Here is a 22,693-nt window from a genome sequence, read left to right as displayed (position 1 = left end):
TATTACAATGCTATTCAAGTCAGGGTCAAATGCATTACTAGAGATGTATGACATGTACTATTCCTCCAAAATCTACTGCTCTGTTAAAGCAGGTATAAAATTGACTGGATATTATTGTTCTCAAATGAATCCAGATTGCCTCTCTTAGTCAGAATTGTGCACATCTCCAGAAACATATCAGGATGTATAAACAGTACTACCAGCTGGGCCAGATTTTCTATCTTATTCCTTTTATGAATCATGTGTCTGCTTTTTCTGCTTTCTACAGATTTCATATGTTTCTGTCCAGTTTTCATTAACCAGTTTACAATTAACTACAACTGATCCTATGCTTTTATGCTCTAGGAAGCATAGGACATGATTCCATTAACTGTCAACATCCCTGAATTTTTTTTTTGTCTTTTAGGTATATCTGAATGTCTACAAAATATTGTCGATATCTGAACATCTACAATAGCTCCTCTCAGTTTAATGCTGTCACTGGCAGGAATGGGTAGGAAGTTTTCACACGTGCCTCTTCTTTTGTTAAACTGCATCAATTAAGAAGTTGAACTTGGCTCCTCACTGACTATTATCCTTTTTAAATCAATTGTATGAGATCTGGAAATATTATTCACCACCACTTGCTAAAATCACATCAACTTTCTTGAAAATGAAATGCACCAGAAGCCTGACATTGTTTCCATGACAGTTCAAAGGCTGAATTAATACACTTTCTTACAGAATAACAAGAAAAAATAATCTACAGAACTTGAGAGGAAAAATGTACTTACAGTGTTGGCAAGTTCCAAGTAACTTCCTCCAACAGAGCTGATATAATTTGAGGCCTGAGCTAGAAGCTTCTGCAGAGAAGCTTGTTTATTCACACTGCTTCCACCATTCTCCAGTATCTTCTGTAGTGTAAAATTACTCTGGAGGTCTGGACTCTGAAGGTCCCTTGCTCCTGAACCATACTCCCAGCTTTCTCTGGCTCCTGAGAAGGCACCTAAAAATGAAGAAGTTAAAAACTGTTCTAGTATGGACTATGTATAGAGAAGAATCAGCCAGCTTGCCTTCCCAGAAAGAAAACAAGCAAACAGCTCTTCCACCTCATCTTACATATGCTGACAGTACTAGAGAGCACAGAATATACGCTGTATCACACGATCCAGAAGAAAAAAATGAAAGCATCTGGCAAGCAATATTCAGTAAAGGGTAAAAAAAAAAAAAAAAAAGGTAAATAGTGGAATTTACAATAGCTATGGACCATAGAATGAAGAAGTGTCAGCAACTCTGTCATGTTTAAAAACAGCATTAGAGAACAAAAGAGAAAAAATATAATTCTTAATTTTTAATAGAATAACAACACAAAATATAAATACTCTATTTGCACAGTCAATGACCTTGTTATGTTAGCACTACCTTCTTATTATTCCAGGCTTACCTGTTACATTTCATGTCACAAGACATTTCATTAATAATCAGTGCGAGACAATGATCATGTATCTAGTGACAAACAATGAATGCTTAAGAGAATCTTAAAATGGCTTGGGTTGCAAGTGACCTTTAAGACCATCTAGTTTCAGCCACCCCGCTATAGCCAAGGACACCTCCCACTAGACTAGACTGCTTACAGCCCCATCCAGCCTGGACCTAAGTGCAATGAGGGAGGGAGCATCCACAACCTCTCTGGTCAACCTGTTCCAGTGTCTCACCATCCTCACAGTAAAGAATTTCTTCCTAAAATCCAGTCTAAATCTACCCCCTTCCAGTTTAAAACCAATTCCCATTGTACCGTCACTACCTGCCCTTCTAAAAAGTCCCTCCCTGGCTTCCCTGTAGGCTCCCTTCAGGCACTAGAAGGCTGATGTAAAACAACATGAAACAAAGAAAGAATTAGACTTTATGCTAATATAATTAACATGATTCATTATCACAGGTGCAGGTAACAATAACAAATAAATTCAATTACTGTTACATTGAAAGTATGCAAATACTCTAAATTATTTAGCTACATTTGGCAAGATGTCCAACACAGCTGAACTGAGACACCGTTACCAATAGCTCATTACAAGTACAGTGCTACACTTCTCTGCCCTCTTGTGGCTATTGTACACAGTATAGCAGAAAAGTCTGCAACTAACAGAACAGATGCCTCAAGAGCCTGAGTGAGTCAGGGAATCAGTTCTGTTATCTCCAAGGTACGAATACAGGAGACAGACATCAAATTGACAGCATGTTGTATCACACTTGTTTTTACTGAGGTAAATATGGCAATAACAGAGTATGTGCACTGTAAATTTCTGTTAGTTAAAGGACAATGACCTGATGAAGAGCTCTCATATTCAGTGAATTAACATTATTAGCACTGTCGAAGATCCCAATGGCATTCATGTATCACACTGCCTGCAACTGAATACCCTGATGGATAAGGCTCATAGGAACAACAAATATATATATACATATATTTTGTATATATATGTATGTATATATTTACAGTATCATTACTGTAATTTTAACCCATTTTTCTTAACAGCTTAAACCTGTACTCCTGACTCAAAAGATCAACTCCAAAAACTGTATTCTATCTTACTCAGGATTCAGTAGGTTTGATGCCTCACCAACTGCAAAGCTCTCAGTAATGTCACACACAGCTGTGTTCTGGCACTGGCATCAATTCAGTGTGCCGATCTCAAAGCAAATGGCATTCTTTCTCCTAAAAATTAGTATTTTATGTATAGAACTAGTCTCATACATGTCAATGGAGAACCAGGAGTCTACTAAGACTACAGCAATGCTTTTTTGGTTTGGTGAAGAATGACTTTATCAGACGATGGTGGTGGACCTACAGCTCTTCCGCTCACAGAGTAAAGTATCAAGATATTACGAACCTGAAGGATCCAGTATATCAGGAAATGTGACATGTTGTGAGATTATTCTGAAACAGCTTCTCCAACATGTCTAGTTTGCAAATGATAAACATGAAGATAGGTGCCAATGTTTCCAGACACCAGTGGTGTGCCCCAGGGCTCAGTACTGGGGCTGCTTCTATTTAACATCTTTACTAACAGTCTTCCACTTCCATTTCATATTCAAAATTCTGACCAACTTACCAAATCTTTCTCTATTCAAAAAGTATTGTCTACCTTCCAGCACTCCCTCCCAATGTGGTGTCATCTGTAAACTTACTGAGGGTGCATTCAGTTCCCTCATCAAGATCATCAATAAAGATGTTGCCAGTATCCAGTCCACTGGGACATCCCCTGTTAGCCAGGGCTGAGGAAGGATGATGCAGAGCGATTTGGCAACCACATCCACCAACTGTCTCAGCAGTCTAGGATGCAATCCATGTGGCCCCATGGACTTGTGACCATGCAGCCTTCAGAGCAGGTCCGAAACCATCTCATCATGGATTAAGCAGGACTTATTCTGTTCCCCATCCCTATCTTCCTGTGCAGGGGGCTGTGCGCCCAGGCAGCATTAAAGACTGAGAAAAAGAAAGCATTAAGTACCTCCACCTCGTCCTCATCCTTGGCCTCTGTGTTCCCCTCTGCATCCTATAAGGTATGGAGATTCTCCTTACCCTTCCTCTTACAGTTGATGTATTTATAGAAATATTTATTGTTATCTTCCACCTTAGTGGCCAAGTTCAGTTCCAGCCGGGCTTTGGCCTTTCTAACTTTCTCCATGCGCAGCTTCACTACATATTTGTAATTCTCTTTAAGTTGCTTGCCCCTCTCTTCCAAAGACCATAAACTTTCCTTTTGTTCCTGAGCTCTAGAACTAGTTCAGGTCCTGTAACATTTTCACTTTCTACCACTGCATTTTTTCAGATCAGCACAAAATCTCATTTCAGGGTCACAGCAGTATCCTCAACATTAAAAAAACTCAGAATTCTGTCCTTCTATAATCACTGTAAGATATAACAACAGGGTAAACATGGGAAATAATTAATAGTACGTTTTAAGAAATAAAATTGCTCACGACTTAACTTTCACTCTCAGCTCCTCAAGTAATGCTAGCATCTCTTTCTTCAGCCTTCAGGTTTTTATTTTTTTCCTACTGTATTACATGTTTTTCTAAGCAGATCTTTACCAAGTATAAAAACTATCCAAGATGTCAATAATGAAACTGAATGCCTACTAGGAGAATTTGAAAGATAACAGAAATATTAAGCCCATTTGTGGAGTAATGTATTCCAAAGTTTCAGAGCAGCTGTTTTCTTTGCTTCATTCTATATTCATCAGATTCAGTTCAAATCGGGTTAACTCACAGTTGAAGAACTGACTGACAGTTTTAAGAATGGCAACATTAATTTTCCCCTTTTAATGTCCATGCAGAACACATGCAAATGGAAATGCCTTCTGTGGCTGCTCAATGATCAGAAACAACCAGTTTTTTATTAATGGTAGATTATTTGGTTAATGATTTCTTTTTTATAAGAAAAAGTTACATATACTCTGTTGCTTTGCACAAAGGTAGTTAATATAAGTATATAAAATCAACTCTATGTGACCTGTTAGGCCAAACTGATATCAAAGAATAAGTACATATGTGTTTTTATGTATGTACTTACATTATAATATATACATATGTACTTATACTTTGGCCTAACAGGTAGTCATGGCTGTTTCAGATAAAAAGACCAATGGTAAAATTCCATTTATTAAATCTCAAGAAGAATCTGCAGCACACCTTCAAGATGTTAGCTCTGTAGCTTTTAACTAAATGTAGCATAACTAAGTGTAGTCACTGCACCAGTTTCATAAAACCACTCTGTTGGCAATAACATGAAACACAGAATTAACGCAAAGTAGAAATGAGCCACTCTTACCTATAAGGTTAATTTGAGGCAGAAATTCTGTTTCACCTTTGATTTATTTTTAGGTTTGATCCATAATTACCATATCAGATTTTCAGTAAAGAGAACAGAGGCTATGTTCATTAGGCTATTAATTCATATGACTATGAATTAATTACTGATGACTAACCAACAGCTAAGGATTGTGGACTCTAGTATTTATAACTATTATCGAGAATATGAAATTATATCAGTAAGTATACGCAGCTCACAGTGGGACAGGAAATTCTACACTTGTCTAAAGAACAAGTTTACTAATAAACATTAATAAATAAATACAATAAATATGAACAAATATTTCTTATTCACCCTCACAAAACAACAAGTACTAGAAATAGGTCATCTTTATCATGAAAAAAAAAGAAAAAAACAGGAAATTGCAGATTACCTGGAAAGAGGTAGCAAATGTGTGCAAAATCTAATTCCAGCTTTTACTTAAAACATGTAAAACTATTAACATCTAACAACCTGACAGAAGCCACAGCTGTTCAAGTCATTTCCTGCTCTAGATCATGAGAGGCATAGGTCAGCTATACTACAGGGGCTCCTTTGACAAGCAATTCATTTTCATCTCTGGACACACTATTCACACAGACTTAATATAACTGTGGCTTTTCAGTCTCTTTAACTGGAACAGTTCCCACAAATCTGGTCAGTAGCTGACGTTCTTCCTGAATTTCCTACGGAAGTGTTATATTAAAAAGTCATGTTAGAATACAATCATTGCAAGTCTCCAGCAGCATTTTCAGAAGTTATTCATATTTAACGATTTTTAAGCAATGTTCAAAGAACATTAAACTAACGAAGTTCACATTCAGTTTCATCTAGGTTATCACTTGCAAATTAAAGCACCCACTGACTTTAATAGTGTGAGTACTGTAATAACGATGTAAGAGAATGTATCCATATGCTGTCCAGTTACTGCAGATTCTTAAAAGACTCTGCAAGAGTCAATGCAGGATGAGTACAGAAACCATAAAGTCTCCAGAGGCTTCATCAGCACAAAGCAGAAAAGAACAAGGCAGGAAATTTGAAATAATTCAAGACATACTTTTAAAGAATACATATGAAGAAAAATATTCATTCATTCAACAACTTTAAAACGTATTAAATTATTTTCATACCACCAGAAGACGCTAGAAAATAGGAAAAAAGGAGCAGAGACTGAACTGGGTGCATTACCAGATTTGAATGCTTGTCATACGAGTTTGGGACAGCCATTACTAAGATTTCTTTTTGGCATACGTTATGAGACTGTAATAATACAAACCTTGGTAAAATTTAGGCCTAATCTTTTAATTACTGTAAATCGTAATTGAGCGAATCTGTTCAAGAAACAAGGATTTAAAACCCAAGTTGACAGTAAATGTCTAGCAGACAAATAGTGGACAGCAAACACAGAAAATGGAGCAGCAACAGCACTAAAAAACAACCAGTATAAGCAAGGAGGTAAAGATAATTTAACATATGAGCTAAGGAATACACACCATCCTAATCAAATAAAAAAGATATTTGGGGTCATCTTGATTTTGAGGTGGTGTCTGATAAAGCTGCTGGAGGCGATTTAAGAAAGAAATATGATGAGATTTAATAAAAGCAAGTGTAGAGCCTTGAATCTGGGAGGGAATGTATCAATTCGGATTGGGGGATGACCTAATGGACAGGAGGCTGTGCTGGGAAGGATCTGGGTATCCTGATGGCCACAAGCCAGCAGCATGCCCTGGAGGCCAAGAAGGCCAAGGGCATCCTGCAGTGCATTAAAAGGAGGGTAGTCAGCAGGTTAAGGAAGGTGATCCTAAGAACCAACACACACAGCTTCCTGTTCTTGGAAGCTGACTACTGCAAATGAATTAAAGGTCAGTAACATGAAGACCCAGAATAATGAGAAACAAACTGTTCAGAAATATATGTGAAGTATCTGAGGATAAAAAAAGAACAAAACGCATTTCTAACTTAATTTAGGACACATACAAAAAAAAAAGACAACTGAAATCAACAGAAAGCAAGGCTATGTTTTTTTTTTTGCTGTTCACAGGACTGTGTTTAGCCAAAACATCAAAATGAATACAATTAGTTGCTACAACTTGAGCTTGCCATAATTTAAGTTTCCTTTCAAACACTGTTGTGGTTTGAAACATCGCACAGATAAGTTTGATTTTTACCTTTAAGACACATGTTTAACTCATTTAAGCGAGAAGCCAAATCCATTAAAATGCAAAATCTGTGATGAAAAATGCATCTTCACATTCTGGCACAAATTTTCTCTTTGAACCCACAATAGGTTTGAATTCCTTTTGCAAATTGTTTAACTTTTTTAGCAACCTAGTCACCTTCCTTCGGAAACATAAATGAAGTCCCCTTAATCAGCATCCATACTTTTAAGGAAGTCCTGGATTGGCAATAATTCAGTTCCTTGGGCTATATGAAATTCACAGCTTTGCTGACTGTTTGCATGACATTATCCATGCAGTGACATTTCCGCATACGCTGCAATGCCAGGGGCAATTGCATCATCTTCTATTAATTTTGTAAGTCCCACTTTTTTACCAGTCACTTCCAGGGCGCCATCAGTAGCAACTACCAGATATCAGGAGAAATTGTATCTGCCACACTTTCCAAACACTGCTTAATAAATTCAGCATCAGTCAACGGTTTTGATTGTTTTGCAGTCAGATTTTCTACCATGTAACTACGTTTTAAAATAGAGTCCGTTGAGTTTCAATTTTAAAAGATTTTGTTGAGATCAACTTTTTTGTCTTTACAAAGCATTCACTGATATACACTGAATTTGTTAGTATGTTTCTGCATGTAATGTCATTTCAGATTGTTATCTTTGAAAGCTGACTTGCTTCTTTTTTTCTAACAAGAGGCACAAGCACATGCTACACAAAATACATGTGGGGTTTGATGAGAGTGAATGTGTGTGACAGATGTGAGAGGAAAACTCAGCACTCCCCTGCAGCCTTGCTTACCCATTTCCAGCCCAGAATGTACTGATAGCACAAAGCTGTTAGGTAGTTGTGAGCAATGGGTGAGTGCGTAGGGACAGGCTGCTTGGCAGGGCTGAGCCACCACTGTGATGGCATGAGGTGGGGGGAGCTGCCGTACAGCTCTGCTGGGGTGCACGTGGCCCACAGGACTGCAAGATAGAAATATAACCACAACTCTTGTCTTTTCAGGAAAGGTTGTCATCTTGAGTAACTGGCTTTTAGAAGAGGATATTCTTCACACATTTGTAAACACCTCAAATGACACGGATGCAACAGTTATGACAACACTTTAACATATGACAAATTTATGCCAAAGCATGTTCTGAAAACTCTACGGAGAAAATTCTGATGCCAAAAAGAACTGGTAGCAACAACCTCAGAGTTTATTGCGCGTTAAACATCAGCAGGACATTTAGAAGACATACCTACCTAAACTGTTATTGCTGCTAGTTGGCCAGGAAGCTATCCTATCTCTTAACTTTTTCTTTTTACAAGAGTCATCAGATTTCACAGAAAGCTCTACTTCCTCCTTCCTGATTTCTTGCACCAGTTGCATGCGACACTGACTAAAATCCTGGAAGGAAATTTTTCCATTTTCATCTGCTCCCAGCTGGTGCATGATCTCAGCGACAGACTCCTCCATATTCAGCTGGCGGCACATCATCAGCAAGTCATTCCTAAGGATATTTTTAGAGAGAAAATGAGGGTAAGGGAGGGAGAAAAGTGCAAGAAAGATTGGAAAAATGGGAACGGAGAAGAAAAAACAAGAACAATTTAGTTCAGAAGGAATACTGTGTCTAATTTTGAAATACATAAATATACAGACATTTAAACCCAATAAGACAACTACTGTTTTCTATCAATCTATGACCTGAAGTTGCAAAGAAATCTTAAGAAAAAAACCGTCAGTGAGACCATGGAAAAGCAGAAAGATTTCTCCTTGAGGATTAATCTTTACTTTCAACACCTCCACTACCCAGAGACACAAATGGGAGCTGAATCATGTTGCTGATCTTGAGACTAAGGTGACATAGTAAGAAATTAAATCATCATATTTCAGCTGGATCAGTGGCAGCTCTGATTTCCATTTTATTCAGGATAAGCCAAGGAAATCTTTTCAGCTGCTAAACAGCAGCTAAGTTAAAGAGGAGAAAGATATTAAGGGACAAAGAAAAGAGTATTTGGAATAACTATTTTTAAGACTGCCTCCAAATATTATGACTGCAAAATGCTCTCAAGATGTTTGCTTCGTCTAACTGTTAAAGGAAACTCAAATCAGAGAGGAGGGCAGCACTACACAAAACACTCTGACACTAAGTGTGAGCAGCTAAAAGACAACTGCAAACAAGTCAATGGGGTAGATACTGAAAGCATACAATATACTTACAAATGTGCTGTTAGGATAAATAAAAATAAATACATACAAACAAGGAACAAACCGCCAGCAACACTATGGTCAATATTATTTTCTATTTTGTGTGAAGAATGAAAGAATCTCAAGAACACACTGTAGGCTTAACTTGAAGTTAAACACCCTCAGCAGAACATGTTCTATTTGTTCCTCATTATAAAATTGCATTAAGAATATGTTTGCTGGAAGAATTTTCCATAGAAGCAGTTGGTAGAAACCACAGTATGAATTCAAAGTTGATGACTAAATGAAGACAAATAAGTGGACTTATCAGACAAACATCTGACATTCTCTAACAATGGCCTTCAGAAAATGGAGGCTCTTTTTGAAGAGATGGACATATTATCCTTTCTTAAAATGTAAACCACAAAAAAAGCCACTACCATTCTTGTGCAAACACAACTTACTCAGCAAGCTTGAATCACTTTCCTGAGCATTCCCTGCTACAACTTCTCCAGCAACTGAAGGAAGACATATATATGTCAAATAACAATTGCATTCTACATGAAATGTGAGTGACAATCCAGATCTCAATTAGCTGCCCTTCACTATCAAAAACTTGGTGCCTCATTCTCTCCATTTTCAAAGGTTAAAAAAAATTACTACTTTGGCAGTTTCACCTTTTGCTATTTCTTTCCTTTCATCATTTTCTTAAATACTTTTTGTTTTAGATTGTGAAAAGTTCCTGCACGAACTGCTTCATTAAAGACATTTAATGCAATTGCCTGTAATATGTCAGCGCCTGTCTATTCTACAGACCAAAGCCATTTGCTGGGTGGAACATGGCAAGAGCATCCCCAAAAGATTTTTTGGCAGAGATTTTTACAGTGAAAGCGAACCGTAAAAACAACACAACAACAAACGCTATGAGCATGTATTTTAGCATATATTGCCACGTAGAACAATAAATTATTATAAGACAATTAAATTACGTGCACCAACCCTAAGTGACTTGGATTTTTAGTTAAAATTTTGGTCAGTTTTGTTCTTAGCATTTAACCTGGACAATGAATAAATAAGTAAATAAATAACAACTACCATGGCTCTTTTCCTTTATTTTAAACATTAGGATAACAATACAAACCAATCTCACAAGGATGTTGCAAAGAAAGATGACCAAGCATTTTCACAGGGGATACAACTAAGCTATGTCTGTATTAAAAATTTAAACCAGAGCTAGCCTGAATTCAGATGCCAACAGCTGAACCTGAAGTTAACCTCCAACTTTAACATCAGTGGTGATGTGGTGGCATTGACACAACTGTTTTAGCCACCTCTTCAATTATAGTAACAAATATATTAATAGACATTTATAAAGGAACTTTTCATGCACTTCAGACTATATGTTCTCTTAGACCAAATAAGGGGTTGTGCCCCTCATGGACAGAGTTCGGGGACGGTTTGGACAATGCTCTCAGAAGTACAGCTTGAATTTTGAGGTCAAGAGCTGGATTCGATGGTCCTTATGGGTACATTCCAACTTGAAATTATTCTGACTCTATAGTATCAGCTCCTAAAATGCTTTTACGGTAATTATGCAAGGAAACAATTTATCTTTGCTTATGCAACCTGCAGTTGCACAAGTGAGTTTGAAGATTAGAAGTCAAAAGCAAAGATTATCTTCTTAGAGGCAGACAAAGCTTAAAAAAAAAAAAAACAGAAGAAAATCTGTTCCATGCGTTTGCGTTATGATCTGCTTCTGAACATGTTCACACGTTCTGTAGACAGACAGATCTATCTTAATTATTAATTTTGAAAAGACTGATTTGGAAATGTCTCTCCAATAGAGTATTCGTAACATCTTTGGGAAGTGAAGCAATAAGAAGCTTTCAGTATAAAAAATATACTGGAGTTAGATGACTTTTTCCTCTGGTAATGATATATTTGATTATTTTTCTGGTGTAGCCATGAATTTTCAAAGCCTCCTCTGCTGGACATCTACCAGACTGCTGTGTTTCTAGGCCTCACACAGTGCCCCAACAGCCCTGACTCCCTCCCATGGAATTACACCAGTTCACAAGCACTGTCTTTTCTGTGAGCAACTGTGCACAAGCGACCCTGGAAACACTCCAAGAATTTTTTTCCCCCTTAAGATTCATGTCTGCTATTCACCTGCTACCAGAGACTACTTACCTAAAATACCTGATCTTGCTTTTCAGTTAAGGAACTACGGGCTCTAGCAACAAAGAAAACCCTCATTTAAACAGCTGCTGCCATGTTACTAAGAATATGAACAGAAGTCCCTCAGTTCAACTGAGCATACAATGTTAGGAGTTCAGCCTCTGCAGATTTCAGATGTCACTGCCCTCATGCAGGAGGAAAACAATGAAGAAGGATCAGCCTCTTCACATAGTTTAGGAACACTCTAATCCAAGAATTTCATCTTGTGGGATTTGGTTAGCAAAGGCAACAGTAATACTAAATTCCCAAAATGCACTGCACACAGAATTCAAAGGTTGATGCTATTTGAGATCACACTTAAAAGTAGGCTTCATGCAAAATAAAAATGTACTTTTTGCCTTATTTTCTTCATCAATCTTTAGACGTAGGTCAAACAAATACTTATGCAATATACCTCACTTATTCCTGCAAACAAAAGGTTTCTTGCCATTCACAGATGTTTTCTGCCCTGAAAATCAGCTTCCTACCAGGTGAGACATAGCTCTCTACTCTGAAATTCAGTTTTTCTAGTCATCTTTACTGTCCATCACTCAGTACCCAAAGTAGCCTGTCTCCAGCTTCCTTTGCTCTGTTTCTGCTTTCCCACACCAAGAAGCAAGAGTTGTAGAAGCTGTCTTTGTCAAAAGAGGTAATCCCACTCCACCAGATGTCTACCCAGAGCTTCTTCCGTGCTCTTCTACTAAGGCTGTCTCATCAGGCAGCTAAAACAGCATAGAACTGATCATGGTAGCAAGAGTATTTTTTTTTACTTAGTTCCACGTAGCAGTTTACTAGAAGAAAGAAAGCCAGCACCACTCCCTTCAGAGGTGAAGTAGTCCCTTGATTACCAGTATCATCAGACAGTTGCCTCATTTCCTTAACCTACAATTCGGTGTCCAACCAGAGGAGTCAAATGCATCTTCACCTGCAGAACCTGGAGCAGCTCCTTTACGTCTGAAGATCCTCAGCTGACACAGCAATTCCGTCAAATTGACCAACACACGAACCTAACACAAATCCATTTTTTAGACCTTTCCAAGATAGGACAGTGGTTGGCAACCTTGCCTGTGGCAGAAGAGTTGGAACTACAGGATCTTCAAGGCCCTCTTAACCATTCTGTAATTACAACAGCTGCCTTCCAGTTCACTTGTTATATTGACAGAAAACAAACAAGTAAACAAACAAAAACAGATAAAAATCTCAACCTCATTCTTACAACTACAAATATCCAACTGATAGAATTATAGTATCACACAGAGACTGCAGCATTTTGGGTGTAAAGTAAGAGACAAGAGCCACCAACAATTGTAAAACAAAGTAAGTCTTCAGTAAGATCCTCCAGAAGGTTCACGGAGGGTCAACTGAAGTTCAGAGAGGTATCAGAGTAACCTCTATCAGAATTTTAGATGGAAAAAGAACTGGCTAGATAGCATCACTTGAAGCAGGTTGTATGAAATACTCATTTCTTAATCTGTGCCTAAAGAAGTAGGTCATTACAACTACAAAGCCTTCCAACACATACAGACCACAAAGAGAATGCTCCAAGCCTCTCAGGTCTACAAGAACACAGAACAGCATACAAAACCTAAACAGTGAGTAGCAGACAGATCAGGTGCCTTTCAGCTTACACAGCCTTTAAAAGGAGCAAAACTTCTTAAGCAGATTTGCCATGGTATTTGCTAACCTTTCTAAACAACTGCACAGCTCTCCAGTTGCTCAAATGAGAAAAACTCCTATCTTAGTGTCACAAACTCAGAAATGAGAGAGAACGAAGGAGCACAGCACTGAGCACATCATGCCAGCATTTTTTAAGGAGAGAACTTACTAATCTGTGCACGAGAAGCACAGTAACACTTTAAACTATTTTAAAGAACAACTAACTATTCCTGTATTTTCAAACATGGTTTATTCTCCTAGGCTGGGCAGAGGGCAGGGTACCAGAGCATGCAGTTGGTGATAGAAAATCAAGTGGAAAGAGAAACTTCAGAAGGAGAAAAAGGAGATATGGCAGTTTGGCGGGAAGAACTAAGTCCTGCTGAAGGAAATGGGATGAAAAGGCAAAGGAAAGCATGAAGTGCTGGTCAACTGAATGAGCTTTATGCTATTAAAACGTCACCCTACAGCAATACAACAGATAATGACACCTTGGAAGGACGGCAAAGAAAACTTTGGAACAAGTATACCTGTATCATTCATAACAGATGGGAATCTAAGCTGCTGTGAGAGCCTCCACAACCTTGCACATCACAGTCCTCCCCTGCAAGATTTTTTAACCTAAAACTTCCCAGCAGCAATTGAGTACATTACTTCAGAAAGGAAGCTAACAGTTTGTTTCCTTTAAAACCATCACCTGATGTCCTGTCTTCTGTTGAATAAACAACTGTAGTTTCTGCATGTCCAGTCAATGCAATGAACTTTTTGGTCTCTAATTGATCAACAACTTGATGAATGATGACATGTAAAACTAGACACACACCAAAAGCACATACTGAAGAAAACAACAAACAACCCACTCATACGAAAATGAGCAGAAAAGTTTAAAGCAAAAGTCATTTGTTTTAACAGGATCATATCACTAATTCAGATTTAATTAAGCTTACTCATTATCTTATCATCTGGATCATTAATTGTTAACAGTACTGATATGCCCTAGGCCATCCTTCCAATTCCAATTTGATACAATCTTCTGTGTGTAAAACACACTATTGGCATCTGATGACTCTGGATCCGTTGGGAGTCATAAAACACCAAAAGATAGAATGCATCTGCTGTTGAATGCCTTCTACTGAAGGATACTCTAGCATCCTTTCACTATTAACTGTTCCTACTAGATTTTTATAAAGCTCAAATGGGTTCTAAACAGATCTATACTCAGCCACTTACAGCCTATATTCAGACCGATCCCTATCTCAACATAATTTTAAAGAAAAAACTATATTTTGTCTTTCCCTAGTTTCTGTTACTTTTACCTATTGGAAGATCTCAGCAAAGAAAATATCAACACACAAAATAATTCTGAGACCGTATTTAAGAACCTTGCATCACATTTTTTCAGGTAAAACTAATTGAAACATAAATCCAAGTACTCTCTTTTTTATTTCCCCATTACAGAATGAGTTGCAGGGCCCACTGAAGGTCACCTAGTCCAACTCCCCTGTAGTGAACAGGGTCACCTACATCTCAGCCAGGTGCTCAGAGTCCCATCCAGCCAGACCTTGGATGTCTGCAGAGAAGAGGCATACACCACCTCTGTGGGCAACCTGAGAAATGCAGAAAGGACACGCACTGTCCAGAGCAGGGCACCACAGACAGATAATATCTTGTCAGCATGTTAAAATTATTTCTGTTCCAATAAGTTTTGTCAACTATAATACACTTTGGTAACTTTTTCTGTGAGTCTGGCAGATGGCTGCAGATGACACCTTACAAGGTATTAAGTATCAGGCCTATCTGCAAGATGTGGTGAAGAAAATCCTTTAGTATGCAATTCCTCAGCCTTACTTTAGGAGCATCCCTCATATTACTTATGTTGACTGTTGAGCTATTCAGAAAAGACTTCTAACATCTGCCACACAACCTACATCCTTGTGCTGGAAAAAGGACACTGTAAGTAATATATCTACCTAAAAGAGACTCTGAAATTATTCTGTGGTTGCACTAAATTACAGAGCAAGATAAAATTTTTCTTGAGATTATACTCTAATATTTTGGGGAAGACAATACCAGGAACTGCATAGAATATGTTGAAGAATTATCTGTTTGTAAAAGAACATATGACCAGTAGCTCAGCACAAGCTCAAAAATGGAGTAGCAGTTTGTATGTGGGCACAGAAATACACCTAAAATTTCTTATTCCTAACTTTGATTGACAAAACTGAAGTAAGCAGCAACGTTCACCATTTTTACATTTCACGGGTCAGTCCCTGGGCCCATCCCAAGGACTCAGGGTTAGGGAAGGCCCAGGACACATGGCATCCCAGAGCAGGTTGAGGGAACTGCCTTTGCTTAGCTTTGAGAAGGCTCATGGAGGACCACTCACATGTATTAAAGGCATTTAAGTTTCTGAAGAAGATGTTACCTAGTTCAATTCCTGTAAAAACCTGCATTTTCATTTGGTTTCACTTTCATTACTGACAACCATAAAAGCTACAGTATTAATCTTAAAGACAAAGCAAAAATTATTATTATTATTTAAAGGCAGCACATATTCTACTCTGTATCTTCCCCAGTGCATCAAACCTCTGAAGCTGAATACAGTTTTAATCACAGTATCAGATTCTGAAGCTTCTCAAACAAAATAAAAGCTTAACAAATCAATACAATTAGTGTTATTTATTTATTTATTTATCCATTCCATTTAACAGCTTTTTGTCAACACCACCACAATCCAGCTATGGCTGCACACAAAGTTTTGCTCTGAACACTTTAAGGCTGCTTTCTGCTCCCATTGAGGCTGATCCAACTAATGCTGAGTGTTCAAAATCCCATCTTAATCATGAACTCCTTTGCATGTATTTTTATTTGTAGAAGTATTTGTCTTGTTGAAGTATCAAAAAGTTGCCAAGCACTTGAATGATGTTAAAAAAATAACAGTTCCTACTTGTCCCATAAAGACAAAAATAACTACAAACTAGTAAGTTAGAACTCCTGTGTTTTCCTAATACTTTTTTGTACAGGATGTTGCAAAACTTCAGTCTGCACTGCATCAAACACAGTGCGTGGAGACTGACAGAGGCACTTCATGCGCAATCATTCAGATTTTTCTTTGTTATAACTATCAACAGAATACACTTAAAGAAGTACACACTCATATCACCCTAGCCATTTGGAAGAAAAATAACCAGTACGTTAGGTGAGAGCTGGAAAATTAGAGTCATCCTCCTCTGATGCACAATAAAGCATTTACACAGCTGAGACACCATATAACTTCATTAAGAAATGCAAACAGCTCTTTTCCTCATGCAATACGAACTAAGTAAACACAGGTACAAAATGTCTGCCTTTGGTTCAAGAAGAAAAATCTCTTCCCTTACCATTTAGAAATAGGAAAGAAAAATATCTTGTAAACAAACTACTACACGTGGATGACTTCAAAAGCTTCAGCCCTGTAAGAAAATCTGAAGGGATACTAGATTTAAAAGATACAACAACTTACAACAAACAACAGCTAAAAACCTACAAATTTAAACCCTCCTGTACTGAAAATAAAGTTCTGAAGAGGCTCAAACAAGTAAGAGGCTATAAATCAGCTGCACTCTTTGACAAAGAAGACAATTTTACAGTGTTTTTCATCGACTTCAACAGATGCCCAGGCATTTATTGTAGTGTTTAACTGGCTGTAAAGGGCACGTCTTGTATGCAGAAGTCAACCTACTATTTGAATGGGGGCTTCAAGGAAAGCAACAAAGATTCTGCTGCCCTCAGACTGAAAACACTACGATTTCCACCAGTAAAAGATAGTCCACAGAAGAATGGCATTAAGTTTAATGCAAAATAAGTTTAATTCACTTAAAGTCAGTAAATTTAAAGAAATTGCAATTACCAAACACTGACTGCAAACAATGATAAAAACTATGCTCTGTGTTCACAGAGACACGCTGTGCTAATGAACCAGAAGGAACCTTCTGCAAGACTGTGGTGGCACATAGTATAAACATACCCTCAAAATCATTGAGCAAGTCTGCTTGCGCGTACCCATTGTCATAGATCACAAGAGAAACAGACAGACTAAAGCAAGGAGCACGTCACGTTTATTCTGGCTAAACAAGTCCAGAAGAGCAGGTGACTTTTACTTGCGTAAGAAAAATGACTTGTTAAATATTCACTCACTACTTTCTCTGAAATATGGAAATTTAAGGGGAGACAGTAACGTATGACACTGTGTCCTGGTCAAAGTGATGGCAATTTTGCATTGAAGGAACTAATCCCTTCTGAAGCAAGATGCTAGGAAGTCTCAACAACAGACCTACTACATCCAAAAGGGCTTCCTACTACTATCTTCTGGGCTGTATTTCTGTTTGCTGCTGAAATTAGTGTTCCTCCTCAGATGTGCCCCAGAATTCTCAATGCTCTCAACAGTGTAGCTCAACCAACACTCAGATACACTTACTGTGAAATACACATAATACTAAGGTTATGTAAATGAAAGTTAGAAAATGTTAAGAAAAGTTCAACAGAAAGCTGAGTGGTTTGTATCACAGAAGCATCTCTCAACTGTCCATATGAAGCACAATGACAAAGCTCTCACAGTAAGTGCTATAAAAGACACATACACAAAACTCAATAGAGTTTACATTAAAGAAAAGCATCAAATTGCAGATGAGAGAACATGATGAGAGGAGGCAGCTCGTGCTTGAAGTGAACATAAGTTTTCTGACATCAGAATAATTTCCATGAGGACAGTAAACAAATGTAAAGACAAGTGATCTTAATATAGTGGTTGGAAGGCATACATTTTCTTTGTTTACATTTCAGAGCCACAACTGTCAAAATAATTACTAGTTCAGGGGGGAAAAAAAAGAGTGTTTGGGGAGCTGTTTAGATAAAAGATATCATGACCCCTAGGTTTTATTTCTAAAGTGACTGCCAGCTGTTAGAGATTCTCAGCAACTTTCTGGTTCCAAAGAGACAACAGAGGGGACTGAAGTTTACTTAGCCTTTCTGTAGGGGTCACACTCTCAGGTTTCAGGTTAGATGACAAACTCAAAAATTCCCTCACTCTGACTCAGCTCTCTGTAGAGGCTCAGTCACTGCATCTAGCACAGGTTTCAGTGTGAAAATGCAAGTTACCATCACCTTTTAATAGCTCTTACAGTTGGAAACCCCAATGTTTTTTAAATCACTGAGCAAGGGACCTCAGTGGGGCCTTCTAGTACTAGAAGGAAGCTAATAAACAGGTAGGGGAGAGCTTTTTTACAGTCGTGCACTGACAGAGCGGGGTTTGGGGGGGGGGGGAAGGGGGAAGTGGGAAGGGGAGAGGGGAACGGCTTTAAACTGAAAGAGTGAAGACTTAGCTGTTAGGAGGAAGTTGTTTACTCGGAGGGTGGTGAAGTGAAGCACAGGCTGACCAAAGAAACTGTAGATGCCCCATCCCTGGAGGTGCCCAAGGCCAGGCTGGATGAGGCCATGGGCAGCCTGATTTGGTGGGTGGCAGTAGTCGGAATTTGGGCTCCTTCAAATACAAGCCATTCTATGACTCTATGGGATAGCAGAGGACTAGTTCCAGAAGTATCCTTACAAAGTGCCCAACAATGATCAACACATGCTGCCAATAATCCCAGACTTTTGAACATTTCACTACAGCTTACACCCAGCCACCTACTGAAACTGTATGAACTCAGCACTACCCAAAGAAATGTATCAGCTCGGGTAAGAGCTTTGAAACTAACACAAGACCAGTGCGGGAACTTACATGAAGCCGCAAAGCGAGACTATTGGTAAAAACAGGGAAACGAGGTAGCCTGGAAAGGCACCCGCGAAGGACATATACCGAGCGCTCAACAGAAACGTCACGACCGCTCGCAGCTCTATCTGTGCTCACAAAACCACCTGCTCGCTGACGGCTGAGGCGCACGAGTTTCGCAGCCCCAACCTCAGCAGCCGCCGCTGTGTCGCTCCCGCAGCCCCGAGCAGGGCAGCTCCCAGGCGCGGCCGAGCCCACGGCCACGCGGGGACGGCGGAGGAGCTCGCCCACCGCCCTCGGGAGGCAGCGAGCTGCCGGCGGGGAGCAGGGGGCGGTCTGGGTCCGGCCTGGCGCCGAGGACGCTCGCCCCGCCGCCTCCCACCGCTCCGCAAAGTTGCGAGAAGTTGAGGTGGCACTTTGCGAGGCGGCTGTCCGCCGCTACCTGCTGATGAAGCCGTCCCCGTCGCCGTCGCACGTCTGGAAAAGGCGCCTCATCCTCTCCTCCTCGCCAGTGCTGGAGGTATCGCTGCTGCTGCTCCCGGCGCCGCTCACCTCTGCTGCGGCAGCTGCCGCCATCATGCTCACGGCTCCGGAGGAGGAGGCACGGCCGCCTCGAGCTCCCGACGTTCCCGATTCCGCCGCGCCTGCAAAGCGAGGGCGGCGGCACAAAGCCGACGCGGGAGAGGGAGGGGGGGAGGTGGGAAACGAGGGGGGGGGGGGGGCAGGGAGCCCCGGGGCGCGGCCCCGCTGCACGCCGACCGCCGCGCGCTCCCGACCCTGCGCGCTCCTTCCGCGCTCCCACGGAACACGGGCGCGTGCCCGCGGGGGGCAGGGGCAACGCGGCCCCGCCGAAGCACCGCCCCCGGCCCGGCCGGCACACAGCGGGAGCGGCGGGGAAGGTGCCCGGCTGGAGGGGGCTTCCCTTCTCCTGCCTCCTTCCACCGGGTTCTGCCCCACTGCCGAAAGTCGCGGTGGTCTGTGAGCCGAGTGGGCGGCCTTGAGAAGTGAATGTCTGCCCTGTTCGTTAGGATTATGCGCTGCCCTGGGGACCAACAAGTGCTGTGAAAAAACTGGTCCTGGGGTGGGTAGTGTAATTTTATAGGATCACGGAATATTTCAAGATGGAAGCGACCCCGAGGATCACTGGAGTTCGACCACTGGCTCCACGCAGCACCGTCCTGTATTCAGTCTCCATGTCTGGAAGCACTGCTCAGATACTTCCAGAACTGCAGAACTCAAGGCCGTGCCCGCTGCCCTTGGGCAGTGATGGTGAAGAGCCTTCCCCCAGTTCCCCCAACCTGATGCAGCTCCATGCTGTTCCCTTGGGTCCTGTCCATGCCCTTCTGCTCTCAGTGAGAGCCTGCCCTCAGCTCCTTTGCTGTGCGCTGAGCAAACCCAGAGACCTCAGATGCTCCTCACACATTGTCCTTCAGACACACTTCCCCAGCTCCATGTCCCTTCTTTGGACACTCTTAATAGCTTTATGTCTTTCTTAGACCGTTACTCCCAAACCTGCACCCAGTTCTTGTGCTGCACAGCAGTGAAGACATCAAGGCCCTGGAGTAGGCAGCAAAGCTGATAAGGGGTCTGGAGCACAGCACTTAGGAAGAGTGGCTGAGGGAGCTGGGATTGTTCAGTCTGGAGGAGGCTCAGGTTTGGCCTTATTGCTCTGTGTAACTAACTGAAGGGAGGTTTGCAGTGAGCTGTGTTTTGGCTTTTTCTCTCATGTAACTAGTGATAGGACTAGAGGGAATGGCTTCAAGCTGCACCAAGGGACGTTCAGGCTGGATGTTAGGAAATAGTACTACTCAAAAAAGTTGTCAGGCACCAGAATGTGCTGCCCGGGGAGGTGGTGGAGACAACAACCCTGGAGGTGTAAAGGAGCATTTAGCCCTTGTGTTGAGGGACATGGTTTAGTGAGAACTACTGGTGATAGGTGGACTGTTGGACTGCATGATCTTGTAGGTTGTTTCCAGCCTTGGTGATTCTGTGAATGCTGTTGCCAATTGCCCAGCCCTCCAGTTTGACAAGATCTCTTTGTCATCAAGATGTCATAAGAGAGTCAGTAGCTCATCCCAAGTTAGTGTTATCCACAAACCTACTTAGTGTGCCTTCAAGTCCTGCGTCCAAGTCAATTACTGGACGTAAAATTTCTGTTCTGCCCTTGCTATTTGCTGTCACAAGACAGGCCCAGCTCCGTACTTCGTTAGTGACACAGCTTTGTTTGACTTTGGCCAGCCTGTAAACACTGAGGCTAGATGTACTACAGTAAAACATGGTGTTTTCAGCACCGCTGTGTTCACGCATTTGGTTTGGTGGGGTGTTGAACAACAGGTGGGAGCATTCTGGCTCTGTCTGACACATGCAAATCCTTTCCACTCATCTCATTTTACGTGTAAAGGAGGTGGTTTGTTTTTCTGCTCCAACAATCAATCGGACAGGCCTCAGTGCCCTGATCCTTAGAAAAAAAACCTCCAATTTTTCAAACTTATTCTTTGCATAGACCACTCCTAATGTTTTTGCATCCTTTGCACTTAAAAAAAAAAATTTCTTTACAGAATTATTGTCACCATATTAAAAATCCTTTTCATCTCACATATACAGAATAGCTTCTTCATCTTCTTGAATATTTTTAGCACTCCTTTTGATGCCTAAGTAAGTTTTAATTGGTCCTTTTTTTTCTTACTCATGTAAAAAGAACTGCTGCATCAACATTACATACAAGGGCAATGTTATCTTTTATCCCTGGAAATAGGTATTTTGAAGCAGTCTGGAACAGCATTTGCTTATTTCCCAGTAGCATTACATCTCCCAGTTGTGATTCTTGTGATTAATAAGGTCAGCTAAGTCTTCTATTTTTATGTGAGTGAAAAACAATTCTTGTCATTAAGGGCATGCTTTTCTTTCACACTTTGAAATGCCATTTTGCGGTCTTTAAAAACATTCCTTTCTTCACTGACAGTGGCTTGTGAATAAGGAAAGTCAGCAAAGCTGTCAAACTCCTCACACGGTTCCTTTCAAGTATAATGACTTAGGGCAGTAGTTCCACTGCTATTATGTTGTACCTTAAGGAAGTCATTGCAAGGGAGAGTGGTGTAGCTACAACTACTTTCTAAGCACAAACATGAATGCACTCACTGTCACATTCTCATTATCTGAGATTTTCCAGTTTCTGTTGCTCGCGTGGGCCTCACTGGATGACCAGAACACCTGGATATTCAGCCAAGCTTCTGTCCAATACATTTCTATACTCCTCCAGGGGAATGAAAGAAGGAAATATTGCAAGTATCCTCTTTCTTTCAGCTGGTAGGATGTACTTGGTAGTTGGGCCCTGGACAGCAAGATTCTGCCTAAGCCTCAACCAATAAATGACAATGGAGCAAGGAAGACAAGCAGCTTTATGATTAATGTGTTTGGATTTTTTTTTAATTTTTAATTTTTTTTTTTAATCTGTGGCAGCACTTCAGGCCACATTTATAAACTCAGTTCTTTTTAAGAATTACCGATTTATTACTTAGGCATAAAATGACGACAGAAAAATGCTGTGCAGGAATGCCAGGTTTGGCACACTTGGATCAGATATCCCAAAACCTTTACAATTTCTGATTTCTTTGTGTTTGATGTACCATTACCTCTGCCAAATGAAGAAAAGACACCAAATTATGAGATGACAGTAAATGTAACATGCTAGGAATGTATTATAAATATTAAGAGAACAATTCCATTTTAAAACAGTGAATAAAAGATAACCATGCAATGGTCCAAACAACATGTTTGTTGAAACTGCTACTCTGTTGAGCTTCCATGTGCCTATTTTGTAGGCATGTGGTTTGGCTAATATTTCACAATTTCAATTTTTTTCCTGTTATCCTATATAGGATGTATATGTT

General features: G+C 40.3%; 1 long non-coding RNA gene across 1 annotated transcript in view; it reads right to left on the bottom strand.

Moving 5' to 3' along the window:
• Nucleotides 1-229: 229 nt before the first annotated feature.
• Nucleotides 230-22,693, bottom strand: part of LOC136053533 (uncharacterized) — a 229,227-nt gene continuing 206,763 nt past the window's right edge. Inside the window, exon 2 of the long non-coding RNA XR_010622656.1 lies at nucleotides 230-1,103. This is a non-coding gene — a long non-coding RNA (uncharacterized LOC136053533). The remainder of the gene's footprint in view (nucleotides 1,104-22,693) is intronic.

The sequence above is a fragment of the Cyrtonyx montezumae genome, unplaced genomic scaffold, assembly GCF_038088225.1.
Source record: "Cyrtonyx montezumae isolate F1298 unplaced genomic scaffold, pur_monq_1.0 scaffold_30, whole genome shotgun sequence".
Taxonomy (NCBI): domain Eukaryota; kingdom Metazoa; phylum Chordata; class Aves; order Galliformes; family Odontophoridae; genus Cyrtonyx; species Cyrtonyx montezumae.
This window is presented reverse-complemented; position numbering and strand designations above follow the sequence as displayed.